This window comes from Arvicola amphibius, chromosome 8, assembly GCF_903992535.2.
Source record: "Arvicola amphibius chromosome 8, mArvAmp1.2, whole genome shotgun sequence".
Classification (NCBI taxonomy): domain Eukaryota; kingdom Metazoa; phylum Chordata; class Mammalia; order Rodentia; family Cricetidae; genus Arvicola; species Arvicola amphibius.
In genome coordinates, this window is record NC_052054.1 from 52,290,206 (window position 1) to 52,309,857 (window position 19,652).

Here is a 19,652-nt window from a genome sequence, read left to right on the forward strand (position 1 = left end):
CTTAAGCTGTATGGTGCACATGGGAGTGAGTTTCACCAGGAAACTTCTTTCAAAATTGTACTTTACTTAAGAATGCCTAAAATAAACTGCCCAGTGCCAGATTCCAGAAGTCTGAACACTGGCCCCTAAGTCACGTTGAACCAGACTTCCTTCTTGCTTCATTTGCTAGGGGCTTCGCTGCAGGTTGGGAGGCAAGCTCTGGAAACCGAGTCAGCCCTTCTGTAACTGAAGGAAGCTAGCAGAGACCTGTAAGCAGGGCTTCATTGATGGGCTTAAAATTACCTCAGTTCTGGGGCCTGGCAGAAGCTGGACGATTCAAAGCTCAGATCTTGCGAGAGAGTAGCCAGAGTTCACTAAAATACACCAGACAATGTCAACATTAGAATGATTGATCACAATCAGTGTTGAGGGAGTTGACATCAATCAAGCCTGGCATTTTAGCGGTAGACGTCACATCTGTCAACAGACAGCAAATTTGAAAGTGTAGACAGATGTAACATTTCTCCCTTAGTTATATTTTTAGGACCAACTTTCATATGTAACAAATTTGTTTTTGAAAGGGGGAAGGATCAAACCCCACTGCAATAAAGCTGAAACATCAGAACATTCAAACTCATTAATAATTCAAAAGAAATGCTCATTTCTCAAACACTAAAAAATTCCTCTAGGGCTTTCTGTAAACATATTTGAACTTTGTTGTTTTGTTTTGTTTGTGAGGAAAACAAAATATGTCACATTTCCCAGAATCAATGAGAGCTGATTCTGCACTGTCAGCAAGTTACCGTGTTCTGACAAGGATCCCTTTAATACAAACTGTAGGTAACCCCAAAGATTTGATATTTACTGTGAACCGTGCATGTGCCCTACTTGAGTCTGGAAATCTCTCCATAGATGACTGAGAATTAAATTTTCTGTGAAATATACTTAGAGAGCTTCTTCATGTGGCCTATTCACAAATGCTCATGTATATTCTTTTGTTGACACTTCCCGGTCAACTGGACTTTTGTTGCTGCTGCTGCTTCTCCTCCTCTTCCTCCTCTCCCTCCTCCTCCTCCTTCTCCTTTTCTTCCTCCTCCTTCTCCTCCTCCTTCTCCTTCCTCTTCTTTTTGTTTTTTATTGTTTTTATTGAGCTCTACATTTTTCTCTGCTCTCCTCCCTTTCTGTCCCCTCCCCTCTACCCTCTCCCATGGTCCCCATGCTCTCAATTGACTCAGGAGATCTTGTCTTTTTCTACTTCCCATGTACATTGGATCCATGTATGTCTCTCTTAGGGTCCTGATTGTTGTGTAGGTTCTCTGGGATTGTGAATTGTAGGCTGATTTTGTTTGTTTTATGTCTAAAAGCCACTTATGAGTGAGTACATATGATGTTTGTCTTTCTGGGTCTGGGTTACCTCACTCAATATGATGTTTTCTAGATCCATCCATTTGCCTGCAAATTTCAAGATGTCATTATTATTTTCTGCTGTGTAGAACTCCATTGTGGAAATGTACCACATTTTCCTTATCCATTCTTCGGTTGAGGGGCATTTAGGTTGTTTCCAAGTTCTAGCTATGACAAAAATGCTGCTATGAACATAGTTGAGCACATGTCCTAGTGGCACGATTGAGCATCCTTTGGGTATATATCCAAAAGTGGTATTGCTGGGTCTTGAAGAAGGTTGTTTCCTAATTTTCTGAGAAATCACCACACTGATATCCAAAGGGGCTGTACCAGCTTGCATTCCCACCAGCAATGCAAGAGTGTTCCCTTTACCCCACATACTCTCCAGCATAAATTGTCATCAGTGTTTTTGATCTTGGCCATTCTTACAGGTGTAAGATGGAATCTCAGAGTTGTTTTGCTTTGTATTTCTCTGATGGCAAAGGATGGTGAGCATTTCCTTAAGTGTCTTTCAGCCATTTTAGATTCCTCTGTTGAGAGTTTAGGTCTGTACTCCATTTTCTATTGGATTATGCGTTCTTTTGATGACCAATTTCCTGAGTTCTTTATATATTTTGGAGATCAGTCCTCTGTCTGATGTGGGGTTGGTGAAGATCTTTTCCCATTCTGTAGGATGCTGTTTTGTCTTGTTGACCATGTCCTCTGCTTTACAGAAGCTTCTCAGGACTCAGGAGGTCCCATTTGTTAATTGTTTATCTCAGTGTCTGTGTTACTGGGGTTATATTTAGGAAGTGGTCTCCTGTGCTAATGTGTTCAGGTGTACTTTCTACTTTCTTTTCTATGAAGTTCAGTGTGGTAAGCTTTATGTTGAGGTCTTTGAACCACTTGGTTTTGAGTTTTGTGCATGGTGATAGATAAGGATCTATTTTCATTCTTCTACATGTTGATATCCATTTATTCCAGCAGCATTTGTTAAATATGATTTCTTTTTTCCATTTTGTATTTTATTTCTTTGTCAAAAATCAGGTGTTCACAGGTGTGTAGATTAATATCTGGGTCTTTGATTAGGTTCCATTGGTCCTCCTGTCTGTTTTTATGCCAATACCAGGCTGTTTTCAGTACTGTAGCTCTGTAGTAGAGTTTGAAGTCAGGGATTGTGAATCCTCCAGAAGTCTTTTATTGTACAGGATTGTTTTGGCTATCCTGGGTTTTTTGCTCTTCCATATGAAGTTGAGTACCATTCTTTTGAGGCCTGTGAAGAATTTTGCTGGGCATTGCATTGAATCTGTAGATTGCTTTTGGTAAGATTGCCATTTTTACTATGTTAATTTTACCTACTCAAGAGCATAGGAGATCTTTCCTTTTTCTGCTCAGAGGTTCCAGATTTAGCCCAGACCTGCAGAGGTCTCTGGTTCCATCCTACTCCCTCAGCGGTTGCTCCCTTGTACCTACTCCTGTGGAGTTCTCTGTCTCAGGCCTGCTTCAGCCTAGGTCGCTGGCTCAGATATCTTTCCATAAATGTCCCTGGTCTGTGCTCACTCCCATGGATGTCCCTGGCTTGGGCCCTGTCCCGCAAAGTTCTCTGGCTCTGGTCTACTCCCTTGGAGGTCCCAGATTCGTGAAACCATCTTTTTAGTCCCTTTCTTTGGTATTCTTAGAGCCTTGAGTGGGTAGGGTGTGCTGGGGTTGGGTGGAGTTGTGTGATGCAGCTGTCCTGTTTAAGCCAGCAGTCACCTGTGTTCAGCACTTTGACCAGTTATGAGTTCCTGAATCAACTGTCACTCACTAGTGTCAGGACTGTGGAGACAGAACACTAATGGCAGTAGTTCTTGTTCCCAGCAACCTTCCCCCCAACCCTTTCCTAGTGCTCTTCCACATGGGTTTATTGAGCTCTGTGGTTCATTCCTCACTGCCACAGCCACCTAGGGTATGGAGACATTGGTGGAACATGCTGGAATGTTTAATAATCTCTTCAGAAGAGGGACAGAAAGAGAACCCTCCTTCTTCTCCTTCTTTGTTTTAGTTCAAACGCATATCTGAGGGAAATATTCCAGCACATAGATCACAACCTCATAATTAATCCAAATAGTTCATCACACTCAGCATTTAGGAAACAGCAATTTGAAAAGGTTGGCTTTTGACTGAAAATATTAAAGGCTGTATTCTGCACAAATTCAGTAGCTACTCATCTAATCACTGGGATTGAGTCATCAGATTTGGCAGTTCCACTTCAGAAGAAGATGTTGTTTCTTCCACCTCAATGTTGGGCAAGGTGAGTGAACATGTCTGTCCCTTCAAAGGCACAGAGAATGCCAGCATGGGGATCACAGCAACCATGAACTTAGAGGAACTTAAAGTTACTGGTGTAAACCTTAAAAAAGACTTGCCTCTTCAAATGTTATAAGTCCCAGGAAAAGTGCCACTTGACACCATTCTATTTAACATGATTCAGAGTCACTGTTGGTGCCTAAAGTATGTCTGCCTGAAATGACCCACTCTCTGGAATATGGAACGTACATCAAATTTGCGGAAGGTTTTCACGATATAGGCTCAGTGGTTTCCTGACCACTAAAAACAGTGTCTGCACCCAGGGAAGCTGCATTCTGCCCTGTTTCCATTGATAAAATGCCAATTAAAACTCCTCGAGCTCCAGAACTACTGCATCGCCTCATGACTGAGACCTCCAGGTATCAGCGGTTCCTCTCATGAAGGAGCATACACAAGAGGACAGAGAACCTGAGAAACTACAACTCCCAGCATCGAATGGGCTGTGGAACTACAACTCCCAGTCTTGGCTGTCCACCCATAGAATGCTGATGCCTGCCTCCAGCCTCTCCTCTGGGCCAACACACACTTTAAAAATCTATCATATATTTATATTGATCTCTTTGATTCTATTAGAAGAGTCTACTTTGGGGTCATTTTCAGAGGATAGCCATTTGTCAAAATGCCCGTGTCAGACACAGTCCTCGGGGTATCTTTGCACATTGGCAGCCGTCCTGCAAACTTCCTCACAGTACAATTGGGAAAGGAGAAGTAGACATTCAGAGCAAAGAAAAGAACTCTCAGCTTGAAGTCCTGTTGAATGGTCCTCGCCCATCCCTCACAGCCTCCTCTTCTGCCTCCCTCATGGCAAATGGAGGGCTGTTTCCACCATACCAATGCCTGGAATGGGTCCTCTGCTCCTCCAGGGTGCTGCCTCCCTTTTCTGCTTCCGGATTTGCAATCTGCCCACATGTGCAGTTCAGAGATCACCAGGTGTGGAACGAGGGGTGCTGTGAAACATTAAGAAGAAAATGTCTCGCTAAATTCTGATTAGTACCAGACTACACTTGCAATCAGGTTTTCCAGGAAGGTTGGCTCTCATGTTGCTGTGAGACTCCTGGAAGGTCAAATCGTACGACCAGATCATCACTACTACGAGACCAGCCCCTGCCCCAATATCCCAGGATACATTACTGAATTTCATTCCTGAGAAGCACAGGCTGTCTGCACATGCCTCCAGAGTGTTCAAGTTAAGATGCTGAAATGTCCTTTGTCTGAAATATAAGGGGGTTGTTTATGAATTAAACAGATGGCCTTCAAAATAAAGCAACCATAGAGCCCATAAGAGACAGATCTCAGGCTTGCACACACTATGTGAGGTTGATTGTTTTCCAGGTTGATGAGATGCTGCACGGAACACAGCAAAGCACCAGAAGGAAGGCAGTCGTCTCTGTGGGGCGGGGGAGGGAGGCTAGGATAGCTAAAGGGTAGAGCACTTGCCTCAAGTATCTCCTAATACTGAGGAGGAGAGGGATGAGGGGACAGAAGTGTGGGGGAGGAGTGCAGGGAGGAAGAGGATGCAGGGAGCAAGAAAAGGGGCTTGTTTGTGGAGCAAGACATTGAATGAGTTTTTTCTTCTCTTCTGTATACCTTTTGGTGTTTTCCTAAGTGTTAATAAATATCACATCTTATTTTTAAAAAAAGAAAACAGACTCACACTTTTCTGAATCGCTATCCCTTTCTGGGGCATGGAGAGGCCTGGGCGGGGCTGGGATGTCACATAGCTTTTTGGTAATGTTGAGTCTTAAGTGACTTTCTTTTGTTGACAGTTTAATACCTAACATAATGGTGGCGGTAGACTTGGCTCCTTCCAAATTAGACCCAGACCTGAATTTTGGCATTGAAAGAGTAACAGAACCTATTTTTTTTTTCTGGTTTGCGAAGGGGTAAATTACTTGGAGAAAAACCCTCTATAGCAGGAACAAGGGACTTCGTAACACTTAATTCAGCTTCTATTGAGGAAAATAATGGCTTTCTTTCTTTCTTTCTTTTTTTTTTTTTTTTTTTGGTTTTTCGAGTCAGGGTTTCTCTGCAGCTTTTTTAGAGCCTGTCCTGGAACTAGCTCTTGTAGACCAGGCTGGCCTCGAACTCACAGAGATCCACCTGCCTCTGCCTCCCAAGTGCTGGGATTAAAGGCGTGCGCCACCACCGCCCGGCTGGCTTTCTTATTATTAGAAAAATCAAGTACACTTATGTGGACTTTTATAAAACATGAAATGGCAAAAATTGTTCTGTCTCCAAATTATGCCATTTGGTGATAGGGAGACCAAGATAACAATATAAATAACTATGGTGCTATCTTTAAAGAAAGAACAAGAATGGGGAGGCCAGGAGACACCCATTCCTATGATAAAATTGGGTTTAGTGTATGTGCTAACATGTGTGCCTTGTGTAAAGCCAGGATGGGCAGCTACTGCCTCCCCAACACCCCATCCCAGGGTCAGCAGCAAGGGATCGTGCATGTGAGAAGCTCACCAGGATTCACCCACTGGCAGACTGCACTTGCTTTGCTCCTGTCTGTCATCTGTGTAAGGGGAGGAACAGTCAGAAATCCTCAGCAATGTGCCACTTTGTACTTGCGTCCCTTCCTAGTCCAACTCTGTAAGGACACAAGGTGAGAATGCTTTGAAGTCAGATTTCTTGTGACCCTGACTCTGCCAAGTAGTTGTGCGAATTTGGTTGGTTGTTTTGCTCATCTGAACCTTAGATGTCTTTGCATTTGCTCGAATTTGGTCTTGATTGCGTGTCTCACAAGTTTAGACCTTTCTAGGCCTTGTCTATGACATAGATATAATCACATAGATATTAATTGATATAAGCAATGCTTATTTGAGAATTGAGTCACTTCATACGGAGTGCTCAGCTGTATGGCAAATGGCTTGAGCTTAATTGCTATTAATTCTGCAGTTGGCAAGATAAAAAGACGCACGTATATCCTGGGGACAGTAGAGCTTATAAACACCACCAGGCCGCGAGAGCCTGTGGTGGGGATTTCTGCCAATTCTCCTCTAAACATTTTGAGGAAGGTGAAGTTTTTCAATCAGCTCTGTGTCTGAGGAGCTAACACATTGTTTGTGCGAAGACCAGGTGCTGATATTTTTAATTTTTTGTATAATCGCACCCTGCACTATAGCTGCTGTGCAAATATAACAAGAAGTTCAACATCTGCTAATTAACTTTTTCTTACCTATTTTTTCTCATTTGGCTTTCAGCCATGCATCTAGTAATTCTCTTCTCTTGGACAGAGTTTGGTGTGTGTATGTCTTAATGATAAACAGGGATGAGTTTACCACAAGTTGATGAAACCTAAGGGCTAGATCCTATCATATGTATATGTCACAGGCCCCTTGAAATGACCCGTACCTGGTTCTATATTAGGTATAGTGTTTTAAGCCATCTTCTGTCACGGTCCTGCCACCAAGGGTTTGTATGTTTCAGGGTAGGTGCATGAGGATTAGAAACGTTAGGCAGCAGTGAAATGGATTATTAAAAATACTGCAGGATCCCTGGTGGTGCCAGGCAGCAGAAATGCTGCAGGTCCCCAAGCGGTGAAAGCGGGCCATGTGGTAGCAGGCAATGGGACCTGAGAGCAGCCAGTCCCCAGGTAGGGACAGCTGCAGGTCTCTAGGCAGTGGCTGGTCCAGGGCAGGGAGACACGTGGCGGTGGGCAAGAGACAGAGACATAGATAGGCATGCCATGAAGAGTGAGGTTGGATATTTATTTAGTGGTTATGGAAGGGAAGAGGGAGAAGGAGGGGAGAAGAGCAGAGAGAGAGAGAGAGAGAGAGAGAGAGAGAGAGAGAGAGAGAGAGAGAGAGAGAGAGAGAGAGGGGAGATACGGAAGCTGCCTCTTCAAGAGGGAGATGGAAAAGAGAGAGCTCATACTGGAAGCTGAAGATCAGCCTGTCTCAGCAGATGGGGGGAGGGAGTAGGTGTGGCTTGTTTCTTAAAGGGACAGAATAGATCATTACATTCCCATCTCTATTTTATAATAAAAAGGCCGGAGATTAGGCACCACAGGTTAAAGGATTTGGGGAAGTGGATTCTCAAGACTTCTTCCTGCTTATTTGTGGGCATCATCTTTGAGGGGAACCTGAGAAGGCTGGGTTCTGGCCACATACTGGCATGGCTGGTCTCTTTGCTTCTGTCCAGTGTTTGTGGCATGGAAATGTCTAGTGTCTCTTATACCTTTTAAAGGTATTGGCAGAACAGAGGACAAACACCAGACAAGAGCAAAGACTTCCAGCCTAATTCCCAATACTATCCTCATTTCCAATGGAAACCTCATGATTTAATCTTCACTACATTTATCTTGGCAGTCTAATTTTCTATACTTCTACCAGGACTATCCACTAAGCTCTGCTTTTCCAAATATCTCTGAATCTTTCTTTAAATCCTCTCTGATGTCTCTGAGACACATGGTCAGTGTGATGGTTTGAAAGAGAATGCACCTCATAGGCTCATATATTTGAATACCAGGTCCCCAGTTGGTGGAACTCTTTGAAAAGGATTAGTGGGTGTGGCCTTGTTGAAGGAGGCATGGCTTTGTTGAAGGAGGTGTGTCACTGAAGCTGGGCTTTAAGGTTTCAAAAGCTCTCATCAGGACTAATCTCACCCTCTCTCTCGCCCTCCATCTTGTGGATGGATATAAGCTTTCAGCTACTGTTTCAATGCCTGCCTGCCACCATGCTCCCCATGATGCTGGAAATGGAGTAGCCCTCTGAAACTATAGGCAAGACCCAAATTAAACGCTTCCCATTATAAGCTGCCATGGTCATGGCGTCTTCGCAGCACTAGAATGGTAACTAAGACAGGAATAGCCCCTAGGTGAGGAGCAAGCTTCCAACACACGAGCCTTCTAAGAGAACACTTTATATTCAAAGTATCTCAGAGAGGAGCCTGTAACTTTTAATAGATAGCGATTATTAGCCTATGGCACTGCCGTTCACCACTTCCTCATGGAAATTTTCAGGTCTGAACAATTTTTAAAATAGGAACCCCACTCTTTGTAAGTAGACAAGAATATATGATCCATATATATATATATATATATATATATATATATATATATATATAATTAGGTTGAGCTGCATTTAGGAAGAAAACAAAAACATAACAGTTGCTGTTGATTGACTTTTTTTCTTTTTATTCTTTTGGGAGGCCCGCCACCCAGCTCCCAAATAAATACACACACTGACGTTTATCATTACTTAAGAATGCCCAGCGTTAACTTGGCTTATTTCTAATCAGCTTTCCTTAACTTAAACTAACCCATCTACTTTTTGCCTCTGGGATTTTTCCTTTTCTTATTTTTGTAGATCTTACTTTCACTCTTACTCTGAGGCTGGCTGTGTGGCTGTGTGGCTGGACCCTAGTGTCCCCCTTGTTTTCTTGTTTCGTCTCTTCTTCCAGATTTCTCCTGTTTATTTTCTCTGCTGTCAGCCCTGTTTATCCTTTCTCCTGTCTAGCTATTGGCCGTTCAACTCTTTATTAGACCAATCAGGTGTTTTAGACAGTCACAGTAACACAGTTTCACGGAGTTTTAAAAAAAGGGACATAAAAGAATGCAATACATCTTTGCATCATTAAACAAATGATCTATAGTATGAAAAAATGTAACACATCTTAAAATAATATTCCACAACCTACAGTGGCTTAAAGTTCAGAACAATTCCTTCCTCCTGCAGGAAAGAAGCCCTGGGTGGTAGAGAAACCAAATCATCAGGGTCACATTGTATCTAGCTTTCCCCTCTTTCATCTTAAGATATAACAGTTCTTCTCTTGGTCTAGCCATGACAACCTTACACCAAGCAAAGATGTGGAAAATATATCAAGTAAAGAAACTCATTGGAAATCTCATGGGGCAATTTTATCTCAATGCGTAGACTTTTGCAGAACTTATTGCACAACTACAGAGAAATTTGAAAACAGAGACTTTACCTAGGGCATAGACATACACATAAATACAAAATAAAAGTCAATGTTCAAATTTTTGAATGTGCCAAGAGATCTCTCAGCAGTTAAAAGGACATGATGCTCCTGCAGAGCACCCGAGTTAGAATCATCTGTCAATCAGAGGTTTGTTACTGAGGAAGAAAAACAAACATGGATATGTGGGTAAGCAACAGCTCTCTGGGGACTCTTAACTTTTGAAATATTATATTTTTACATATGTTACATATGAAATATATCAAAAAGCTGCTATTTCTCCCATTTTGTAAATGTATTTCTCAGAGATTTGTACTAATATAAGGACTTGTATTGATCAGAAATAGATTTAGAAAATGCCAGATTGTGCTTTTTCTTCAACGAGATCCCTGGCAGAGAGGGGTGCGGGGAAGAGAAAGAAGATGATGTACATCTTACTAAAATACAACTGTCGTTAAAGTGAGGCTAGTCTTTAAATCTCCCCTGCTTCCTCCTCCCCTTTCCCTCCCTCCCTCCCTCCCTCCCTCCCTCCCTCCCTCCCTCCCTCCCTCCCTCCCTCCTTCCCTCCCTCCTTCCTTCTCTCTCCGTTTCTCCTCTCCCCTCCTCTTCTCTCCTCTCTGAGCCATGTTTGAGGCTTCATCACTGAATAAATAGGTGTTTTTGGTTTTTTTGAGACAGGGTTTCTCTGTAGCTTTGGTGCCTGTCCAGGAACTAGCTCTTGTAGACCAGGCTGGCCTTGAACTCACAGAGATCTGCCTGCCTCTGCCTCCTGAGTGCTGGGATGAAGAGCGTGTGCCACCACCACGCAGCTGCGTAGTTTGTGTTCTTAAATGTATCATTTGGTCCTCATCTTTTAAATGTTCACAAAGCCTGGAATAGCGTACTCTAATCTGAAACACGGAATACAGGAGAGGCGTTGGCCATTCAGCTACCCATCCATCACCCATCTACGCATCCGCTCATTCATCCACCCAACCCATTCTTCTCTCGGATGTTGTTGAGCATCTTCCAGCTCCCTGGGAATGTGCTAGAGGCTGGGGATTCAAACCCAAGCCATTAGCTCTTCCAAGTTTACACTCTAGTTCAGGGCTTTTGTCTCTTGTCAGATGAAAATGTAATTGAATCTTCAGTAGCACCTGCCAGTGGCTGTCATGTTTGAAATACCCCTGTAAAATTCCCATATCAAAGTTTAGTGCTGATTCTGAGCTATCTCCCCAAACATGGGCATTAAGAGGCAAAGAAAACACATTTTGACGTTGGCTTAAATTAGACACTCGTTTAAAACTTTATTTTTAATTTTTAAGTATGTGATTATGGTTGTGTCTCTGTGTGGGTCAGAGAATGTGTGAGTGTAGATGCCCATGGAGGTCAGGAGAGGGGGTCAGATCCCCTGAAGTTATATGTGCTTGTGAGCAGCTTGGTGTGGGTGCTGGGAACCAAACTCAGGCCCTGTGGAAGGGCAGTATGTGTCTCGAACCACTGAGAAGTCTGTCCATTACCCAAAAATCACACTCCTAATGCTGTTTGGATTATAGATTTTATGAAGAACTAGTAAAAAATAGCAAGAGTTGTCACTGATGGACCTGAATCTGCTCTAGGCGCTCATGGGCTCTTGTTGTATCTCATGTGCACTTCTTGCTTAGCTTCAAATGGTCCTCTAGTATAGACTCTGTTCTTCTCCCAGTCTTAGACGCTAATGCATCCCAGACCCTTTTCTTCGACAGTCTGCCCCAGATCCCAGATCCCCAGCCATTACACTCTTCATAGGAAAAGGTTCATGTGGCAAATACGTTTTTGTCCCCAGTTTCAGGGAATACAACTCTTGCTGGAAGGCTCCGAGTTTAGGAGTCTTTGTCCTGATGGAATCACAACTTTAGAAAGCAATTGATTGTATCCCCACCAATCTTCCAAAGCCTAGTATCACTTACGCGCAGACAGATTTCTGCACCTGCTGATCAGATGCGGGGATGTCAGCCCGAGCTGAGGGTAAATCTTGGACATCCACGATATGAACAGCTCAGCCAGTGTCATCACCAAAGCCTCTCCAAGTGTGGTCCTTGGACCGGCAGCATTACCATCAGCTGGGCTCCAAATAGAAACACAAACACCCAGCTCACACCATATCTGCCAAGTCAGAAACTGTCCACAGAAGCCCTGCGGATGTTCAGGATGTATGTGGGATGCCACGCAACACCACCAGTGAACCACTGTGTGAAAATGGAGTGTGTCTACCACGGTAGCCACTTGCCAGGTGCAGTAACAGAGCACTTGAGATGCTGAGGAGCAGCTGTGACGTGATTGGCACATATGGTGAATGGTTATTCACAAGGCAGCACAGATGAGCAGCATCCCTGAGTCCTTTATCTCTTCTACTGAGCCCAGAGGACAGAATCTCTAGGTGATTTTTCCATGCAATGTTATTTAATTGTGTGTTTGTGTGCAGGCATGTGCACATACTCACATCCATTCCTATTTTCTGCATTTGACTCTAGCTAATTTCTTTCTCATTTTCATCCAAAGGACGTTTCTCCTCAGATTTCAAAATGGTCTTTTTAACAATCTTAATACTCAGTAAGTTCATTTTGTTTTCCTCTGAATTAGTGCTGGGAATTTCTTGCATTTGGGCCATGTTTGGTGTCCACAGACCCAAGCATGTTCTGGGGTCTGCAGAGATGCAACAAGCAAAGACTATCTTTCTGGAGAGTATTTTTAATAGGTTATTAAAGATAACCTATTAATAACCTCACTTGGTTATTTATTTGATCATCTATTCATTTAAGCTCAGCTTGAAATCTTGGTAAAGCTGATTTACCTGGCCAAAAGTAAGGGCTTGTAAATGTTTAACCTTATTTCCTTTAAGTTCTAGGAACTTACTTCTATAGATGAGTTTCCTCATATTAGAAATAATTTAGAATGTTTGCATCAATGCAATACATCAGAAGAATAGAAGAACCAGGGGATGTAACTTTTAGGCATTGAGTTCTGATCTTACAGCCCCCTGTGCTGTTTTCACCAACCTAAGGAGACAGGCAGGAAGAAGTTACCCAGCTCTGCCCTTGGTTCTGCAGCTACTTTCTGCCCGATTTTGTCTTGCCTGGTAGCCTCAGGTTGGATTCTTCCATCAAGCTGGACATCAGGGGAAACCTTCTTTGTAAATGTTGTCTTCATTTTCTTTTAAATTGCCAGCGTGCTGCTCGCTGCAGGGGTCGTTGCTGAGAGCGGCTTAACACGTGGAAATATTTTCCTTTATTATTAGTTCAGAATTGGTCTCAGATTAGCTTAGAGTGACCCTCCGTGCTTCTCATTATGAGCAGGGCAAACCTTGCCTCGCCCTTCCTAGTGGTGGCAGAGATTTTGCAGAGTTACATCTCGGGCAGCTGGCAGTGCTAATTGGACTCGATTTAGTGGGTTTAAAACTCCAGAGGAGACTTTTAATTCTCTTGCTTATATAAAAAATAAAGGCCAGCCCCTCCCTTTCTGCCTCCTCTGCCGCCATGGCGCCCGTGAAAAAGCTTGTGGCGAAGGGGGGCAAAAAAAAGAAGCAGGTTTTGAAGTTCACCCTTGATTGCACCCACCCTGTAGAAGATGGGATCATGGACGCTGCTAATTTCGAGCAGTTCCTCCAGGAGAGAATCAAGGTGACGGCAAAGCTGGGAATCTCGGCAGAGGGGTTGTGACCATCGAACGGAGCAAGAGCAAGATCACTGTCACTTCCGAGGTACCTTTCTCCAAAAGGTATTTGAAATATCTCACCAAAAAATATTTGAAGAAGAACAATCTCCGAGACTGGTTGGGTGTTGTCGCCAACAGCAAAGAGAGCTATGAGCTGCGTTACTTCCAGATTAACCAGGATGAAGAGGAGGAGGAGGATTAAGACGCATTGGTCTGGAATGTTTTGTATTAATTCATAAATAAAATTTAGGAACAAAAAATAAAGGACAGCTTGATCTATTTTTCTACAATACAATCCTGTTCTCGTGTGTCTAGCATCAGTTCTCTAGGTGTACATTTATCTTCCTTTTAGTAGACTTGACATACAGAAACTTTGGTTTATTTTATCATTAAATAGCCACTTTTTAAAATTAAACTAAAAAGGAGGAAGAATTGATACTTGTAAATTCTGACTGAATATTGACCCAAGCTGTAATAATTATAGAGAATTAATATATCTTGATTTCTTAGGATGGTAAATGACTGATGATAATTTAATTTTTAAAATATTCATAAATAGAGTCAAATGGCAATTAAAACATGAGATCAATTACAAAAGTCAATTTGTACACTTCTTTTCATGAATCTTTTACAAAATGAAGAAGTCTGTAAGTATCACATTGTGTATGATCTAAGCCTCAAGTGCAGGCAGTTGCTGATGAAGACAGAATTGTGCTGACCGGAGTGGGCCACCCCAAGTCTTAGCTAGGTGATGGGAAGCTGGGGTACATATGGACAATTTGTTGGTATTACTTATGTAGCTTCAGCCCTTAGTCACAGGTTTTGATTAATGAATAATCCTCTTTATTATTGATGGGAGTGGCCAATCTTAAATTGCACGTACACTTTCCAGGTGGAAATAAAATAATCTATACCCTTGAAATTTAGTATAGAACAATGTATATAGGAAGCATCTTTATTCAAATAATTCAACCCAAAAGTTATGAATAGTTGGCTCATCGAATATTTAGCTAAAATTGACCGATTTTGTTTGGTCTTTCTTTGAAAGACATTCAAATTTCGGTGTGACCTAGTGACATGAAGACACGGGTGCTTTTAGAATGCTGCAGAGTGGAGTTGGGGTGTAAGCCAGAGGTGGAGCATGCATAGGGTGCCCGAGATCCTTGGTACCACACTTGCGGGGGAGTGTCACACGGCTTCACAGTAAGATAATGAGCCATGTGTAGACTGGTTACAGTGATGAGCCTCTAGGTCCCGTCTGTTCGCTCTGAGTCTCAGCACAAGATGGCCGTCACCCAATGTCACAAGTGCAGAACTAGTGGGAACAACAGGCTAACGCTCTACTTCTGGACAATTACATCAAGAACATAATTAAACATGTCTGAAATCTTAGCTCATTGATCATATCATACCTCAGTTCAGTCAGGGGGTGTGACTATCTCACCCATGGATTTCTATCATAGCCCTCATCACCTCAGTTCAGGTGGGGGTGTGAATATCTCACCTATTGATTTCTATCATAGCCTCATCACCTCAGTTCAGTCAGGGGGTGTGAATAACTCATCTATTGATTTCTATCATAACCCTCATCACCTCAGTTCAGTCAGGGGGTGTGAATATCTCACCCATGGATTTCTATCATAGCCCTCATCACCTCAGTTCAGGTGGGGGTGTGAATATCTCACCTATTGATTTCTATCATAGCCTCATCACCTCAGTTCAGTCAGGGGGTGTGAATATCTCACCTATTGATTTCTATCATAGCCCTCATCACCTCAGTTCAGTCAGGGGGTGTGAATATCTCACCCATGGATTTCTATCATAGCCCTCATCACCTCAGTTCAGGTGGGGGTGTGAATATCTCACCTATTGATTTCTATCATAGCTTCATCACCTCAGTTCAGTCAGGGGGTGTGAATATCTCACCCATGGATTTCTATCATAGCCCTCATCACCTCAGTTCAGGTGGGGGTGTGAATATCTCACCTATTGATTTATATCATAGCCTCATCACCTCAGTTCAGTCAGGGGGTGTGAATATCTCACCCATGGATTTCTATCATAGCCCTCATCACCTCAGTTCAGGTGGGGGTGTGAATATCTCACCTATTGATTTATATCATAACCCTCATCACCTCAGTTCAGTCAGGGTGTGTGAATAACTCATCTATTGATTTCTATCATAACCCTCATCACCTCAGTTCAGTCAGGGGGTGTGAATATCTCACCCATGGATTTCTGTCATAATCCTCATAACCTCAGTTCATTCAGGGGGTGTGAATATCTCACCTATGGATTTCTTTTCTTTCTTTTTTTTTTTTTTTTTTGGTTTTTCGAGACAGGGTTTCTCTGTGGCTTTGGAGCCTGTCCTGGAACTAGCTCTTGTAGACCAGGCTGGCCTTGAACTCACAGAGATCCGCCTGCCTCTGCCTCCCGAGTGCTGGGACTAAAGGCGTGCGCCACCACCGCCTGGCCTCACCTATGGATTTCTATCATAGCCCTCATCACCTCAGTTCAGACAGAGGGTGTAACTATCTCATCCATTGATTTCTATAATAACCCTCATCACCTCAGTCTGAGTCTGATGAGGGATTCAGAGGCTTAGCTGGAAAAAACATTTCAGATAAAAATTCATCATGTGGAAATCCATTCATGATCTGTCACTTTACGAATCAATTTTGAGGCTGGAGGTAGACCTCAAGAGTACCACATTAACCTAATATAAGAACTCTGGGTCCAATCTCCAGCACAACAGATGTCAAAACAGGTAAAGCATTAATTCCAGTTTTGTGTAAAAATATCATGTTCCAGCCATGCTCACATAGGTCATACTCTTTAATGTGTGGGCACTGATAGTTCTGGAGAAAATTTTAAGCTCTTGAAACAATTTTTTAAAAAAATCTGCTTCTTTTGCTTGAATGAGTTTAATTTTTAAGTTATTATAATTTACTATTTAATAATTTTGTAAAATGTATATTAATTTCTAGAACTTTCAGCTTTGAAGTATATAGAATTGTAATAGTGTTACTAACCATCAAATTTCAAAAGGATCTCTGTAAGTAGCATTTGGGTTCTCTTCTAGTTGCTGATGGTGGTATAAATGAAAGAGCTTACAAACTCTATGACTTAATCAATTATTAACTCTCACCATTCATGTGGGCCAAAGTTTTGGAAGCGTTCTGCTGGATGCTTCTGGCTCAGGGTCTTGTGGCCAGGAGTCAGGTATCTGACTCTATTTGAAGTGGTTTTCTCTCTCCAAATAACTCCTTTGCTAGGGCCAGTCATGTGAACATTCTCAGAACTTTCTCAGTGAAGGGCAGACACTATACACAGTGCTAGTCTTTCTTTCTTTCTATTTTTTTTAAACACTATCTTTTCTCATTTTACATACCAATCAATCCCAGTTCCCACTCCCTCCCCTCCTCTGGCTCCCTCCACTTTCCTCCCCACCCCCATCCACTCCTCAGAGTGGGTAAGGATTCCCATTGAAAGTCAATAAAGTCTAGCACGTTGCTTTGATACAGGACCACGACCCTCCCCACTATATCTAGGCTGGGCAAAGTATCCCTCCAAAGAGAATAGGTTCCAAAAAGCTAGTACAAGCAGTAGGGCTAAGTCCTGGTCTCACTGCCAGTGGCCCCACAGTCTGCGCCAGCCATACAGCTGTCACCCACTTTCAGAAGGCCTATTTTGATCCTATGCTGGTTCCCCAGCTGTCAGGCAGGAGTCAGTGAGCTCCCATCAGCTCAGGTGAGCTGTTTCAGTGGGCGTCCCCATCATGGTCTTGACCCTTGTTCATATTCTCATTTAACTCCACTGGACTTTGGGAGCTCAGCCCAATGCTCTTCTGTGGATTTCTGCATCTGCTTCATTCAGTTGCTGGTTGGAGGTTCTCACAGTGGCTGGTTTCTAAGAATAAAAGTATTGGTGCATGAAGTAGAAGCTGTGTTACCTTCTGTGGCCCTGGCAGGGGGCTCCAGCAAGATATATGAGCCCATCCTGTCACAAGGTCAGCAGGATTCAAGGGTGCCAGCTACAAGATGGGAGCACAAGTGAGATGAAGAGTCTCTTGTTCAAATGAATTAAGGCTTTCCAGGAAGCGATAGCAGAGCACAGAGCAAGCTTAGGACACTTTGTGTGTGTGGTCCATTTGACTGCATGAAATGCCGGTCTATGACATTCACCATGGGGAACAAACCTGGCACTGCCTCTATTTGAAGGGAGCGTCAAGGCCTCATTCATATGAGGTTGAAATGACTATCTCCCACAGTCTCTGCTACTCACCTTCCATTCATTTGTGACTTGGATCTGTAAGACCTAGAATCAGAGCTGGCCATTAACAATGGAGGAGAAACAGTCGCTAGTTAATGGAGGAGAAACCTCTGCTAAACAGAAACAAGGGTATAGTTGACTTGTCTGTGAAGACAATGGTTGCCTCTAGATAAAGCACTTCAAAGAACACATATTTCATATACAGGACTAAAATTGTGTCTTTCTCTACGTTTATAGATTAAAGTCCTAAACTCCCAGTGCATTTGAACACAGGCCTTTAAGGAGGTAAAAGGGGGAAATGAGTTCTTAAGGGGGCAAGGAGCCAGTCCAATATGACTGGCTTCTTTATAAGAAAGCAAGAGCTGCTAGGAGTTCCAGAAGAAAAGCAGTGTGGCAGGGCAGCTATCTGTAAGCCAACCAGAAAGGCTTTAGGAGAAAGTGGCCCTCCTGACACCTCCACCCCAGGGCCATGAGGACGTGTCTCTACTGTTAAAGCCACCTAGCCAGTGGGATTTTCATAGACGCCCTGGCAATCTAAGGCAAAGTGTATGTTAGTCAGGGTCATCGTGGCTGTGATGAACCACCATGACCAAAGCAACTTAGGGAGGGAAGACTTTATTTGTCTTCCAATTCCATACCATTATAGTGAAGGGAGTCAGGGCCGGAACTCAAAACAGGCAGGAAGTTGGATGCAGGAGCAGAAGCAGAGGTCATGGAAGGGTGCTGCTTACTGGCTTGTTCTGCATGGCTTGCTCAGCCTGCTTTCTTATAGAACCACCAACCCAGGGATGGCACCATCCACAATGGGTTGGCCCTCCCCATCAACCACGAATTCAGAAAATGTCCTATAGGCTTGCCTGCAGCCTTATCTTATAGAGATTTTTTTTTCTCAATTGAGGTTCCCTCCTTTCTGATGATTTTAGCTTGTGTCAAGTTGACATAAAACTAGCCAGCACAGTGTATAAACATATACTATAGAAGGTGATCCGGAGACACTGGAGAATAGGTAATTGTATCATTCCCCTGTGTCTTGTGTGCAAAGGGGCACCATGTCCACTGAAGTCCCCAAGGTGGTCTCAGCAAAGAAACAAATAGGGATGTAAGTAAGAACTGTAGACAGCTCTATTACTCGCTCAGCTGGTATGGTGCTTGCCTTCCATGAAGCTCTGGGTTCAGTCTCCAGCAGTACACAAAACCTGGCAAAGTAGTGCTTGCTTATGGCAGTGTTCAGGGAGTGGAGGAAGGAGGATCAGGACAAGGTCATCTCTGCTGCCTACACAGAGAGTTTGAAGCCAGCCTGGTCTAAAAGGGGGTGGGGCAAACGTATCCATTTCTGGGAATTAAAACATGCTAAAGTGAAGATTAAGACAAGTAGTCCCGGGCTGGAGAGATGGCTCAGAGGTTAAGAGCATTGCCTGCTCTTCCCAAGGTCCTGAGTTCAATTCCCAGCAACCACATGGTGGCTCACAGCCATCTGTAATGGGGTCTGGTGCCCTCTTCTGGCCTGCAGATATACACACAGACAGAATATTGTATACATAATAAATAAATAAATATTTAAAAAAAAAAAAAAAAAAGACAAGTAGTCCCTTGCTCTGCCGCAATGCTGCGGCCAGCGCAGCCTGGATAGCCAAGACTGGCGGGGGATGCCGGGATTGAGACACGGAGGCTTCTTTTCAGGTGGAAGAACAGCAACCTTTATTTTGCCCAGCAACCTTTTATACCTCTACTCATGTGGAGACCCATCGGCCAGAAAGAACACAAACATCCTTGTCAATTACAGACCACAAGGAAGTTCCCTTATCGGTCAGGGGGAGTGAGGGAAGCTGGATCACAACATCGCAATAAGACAGAGGCTTCTGGAAATCACATTTTCACTCCTCAGGCCCTTCCTCCATGGTAAGCATCCTCTGTTGCTAGGAAGCTACGGGCTTATTTCTCCTTCCTATGTTTCCTATCTTCTTTGGTTTTCTTGGTGTGCACTGCTACTGTAAACAAACACACACGTGGAAAGAGGTTTTTCTGGCACTGATGAGGCCAACACCTGACATGCAAGTTTTATTTAAAAAAAA

General features: G+C 43.3%; 1 protein-coding gene and 1 pseudogene across 1 annotated transcript in view; both read left to right on the plus strand.

The window, feature by feature from the left end:
* Positions 1-19,652, plus strand: part of Mettl24 (methyltransferase like 24) — a 119,770-nt gene that overhangs the window by 86,128 nt on the left and 13,990 nt on the right. The gene's annotated exons all lie outside the window — the stretch shown is intronic.
* On the plus strand, positions 13,112-13,510 carry LOC119821018 (annotated as a pseudogene).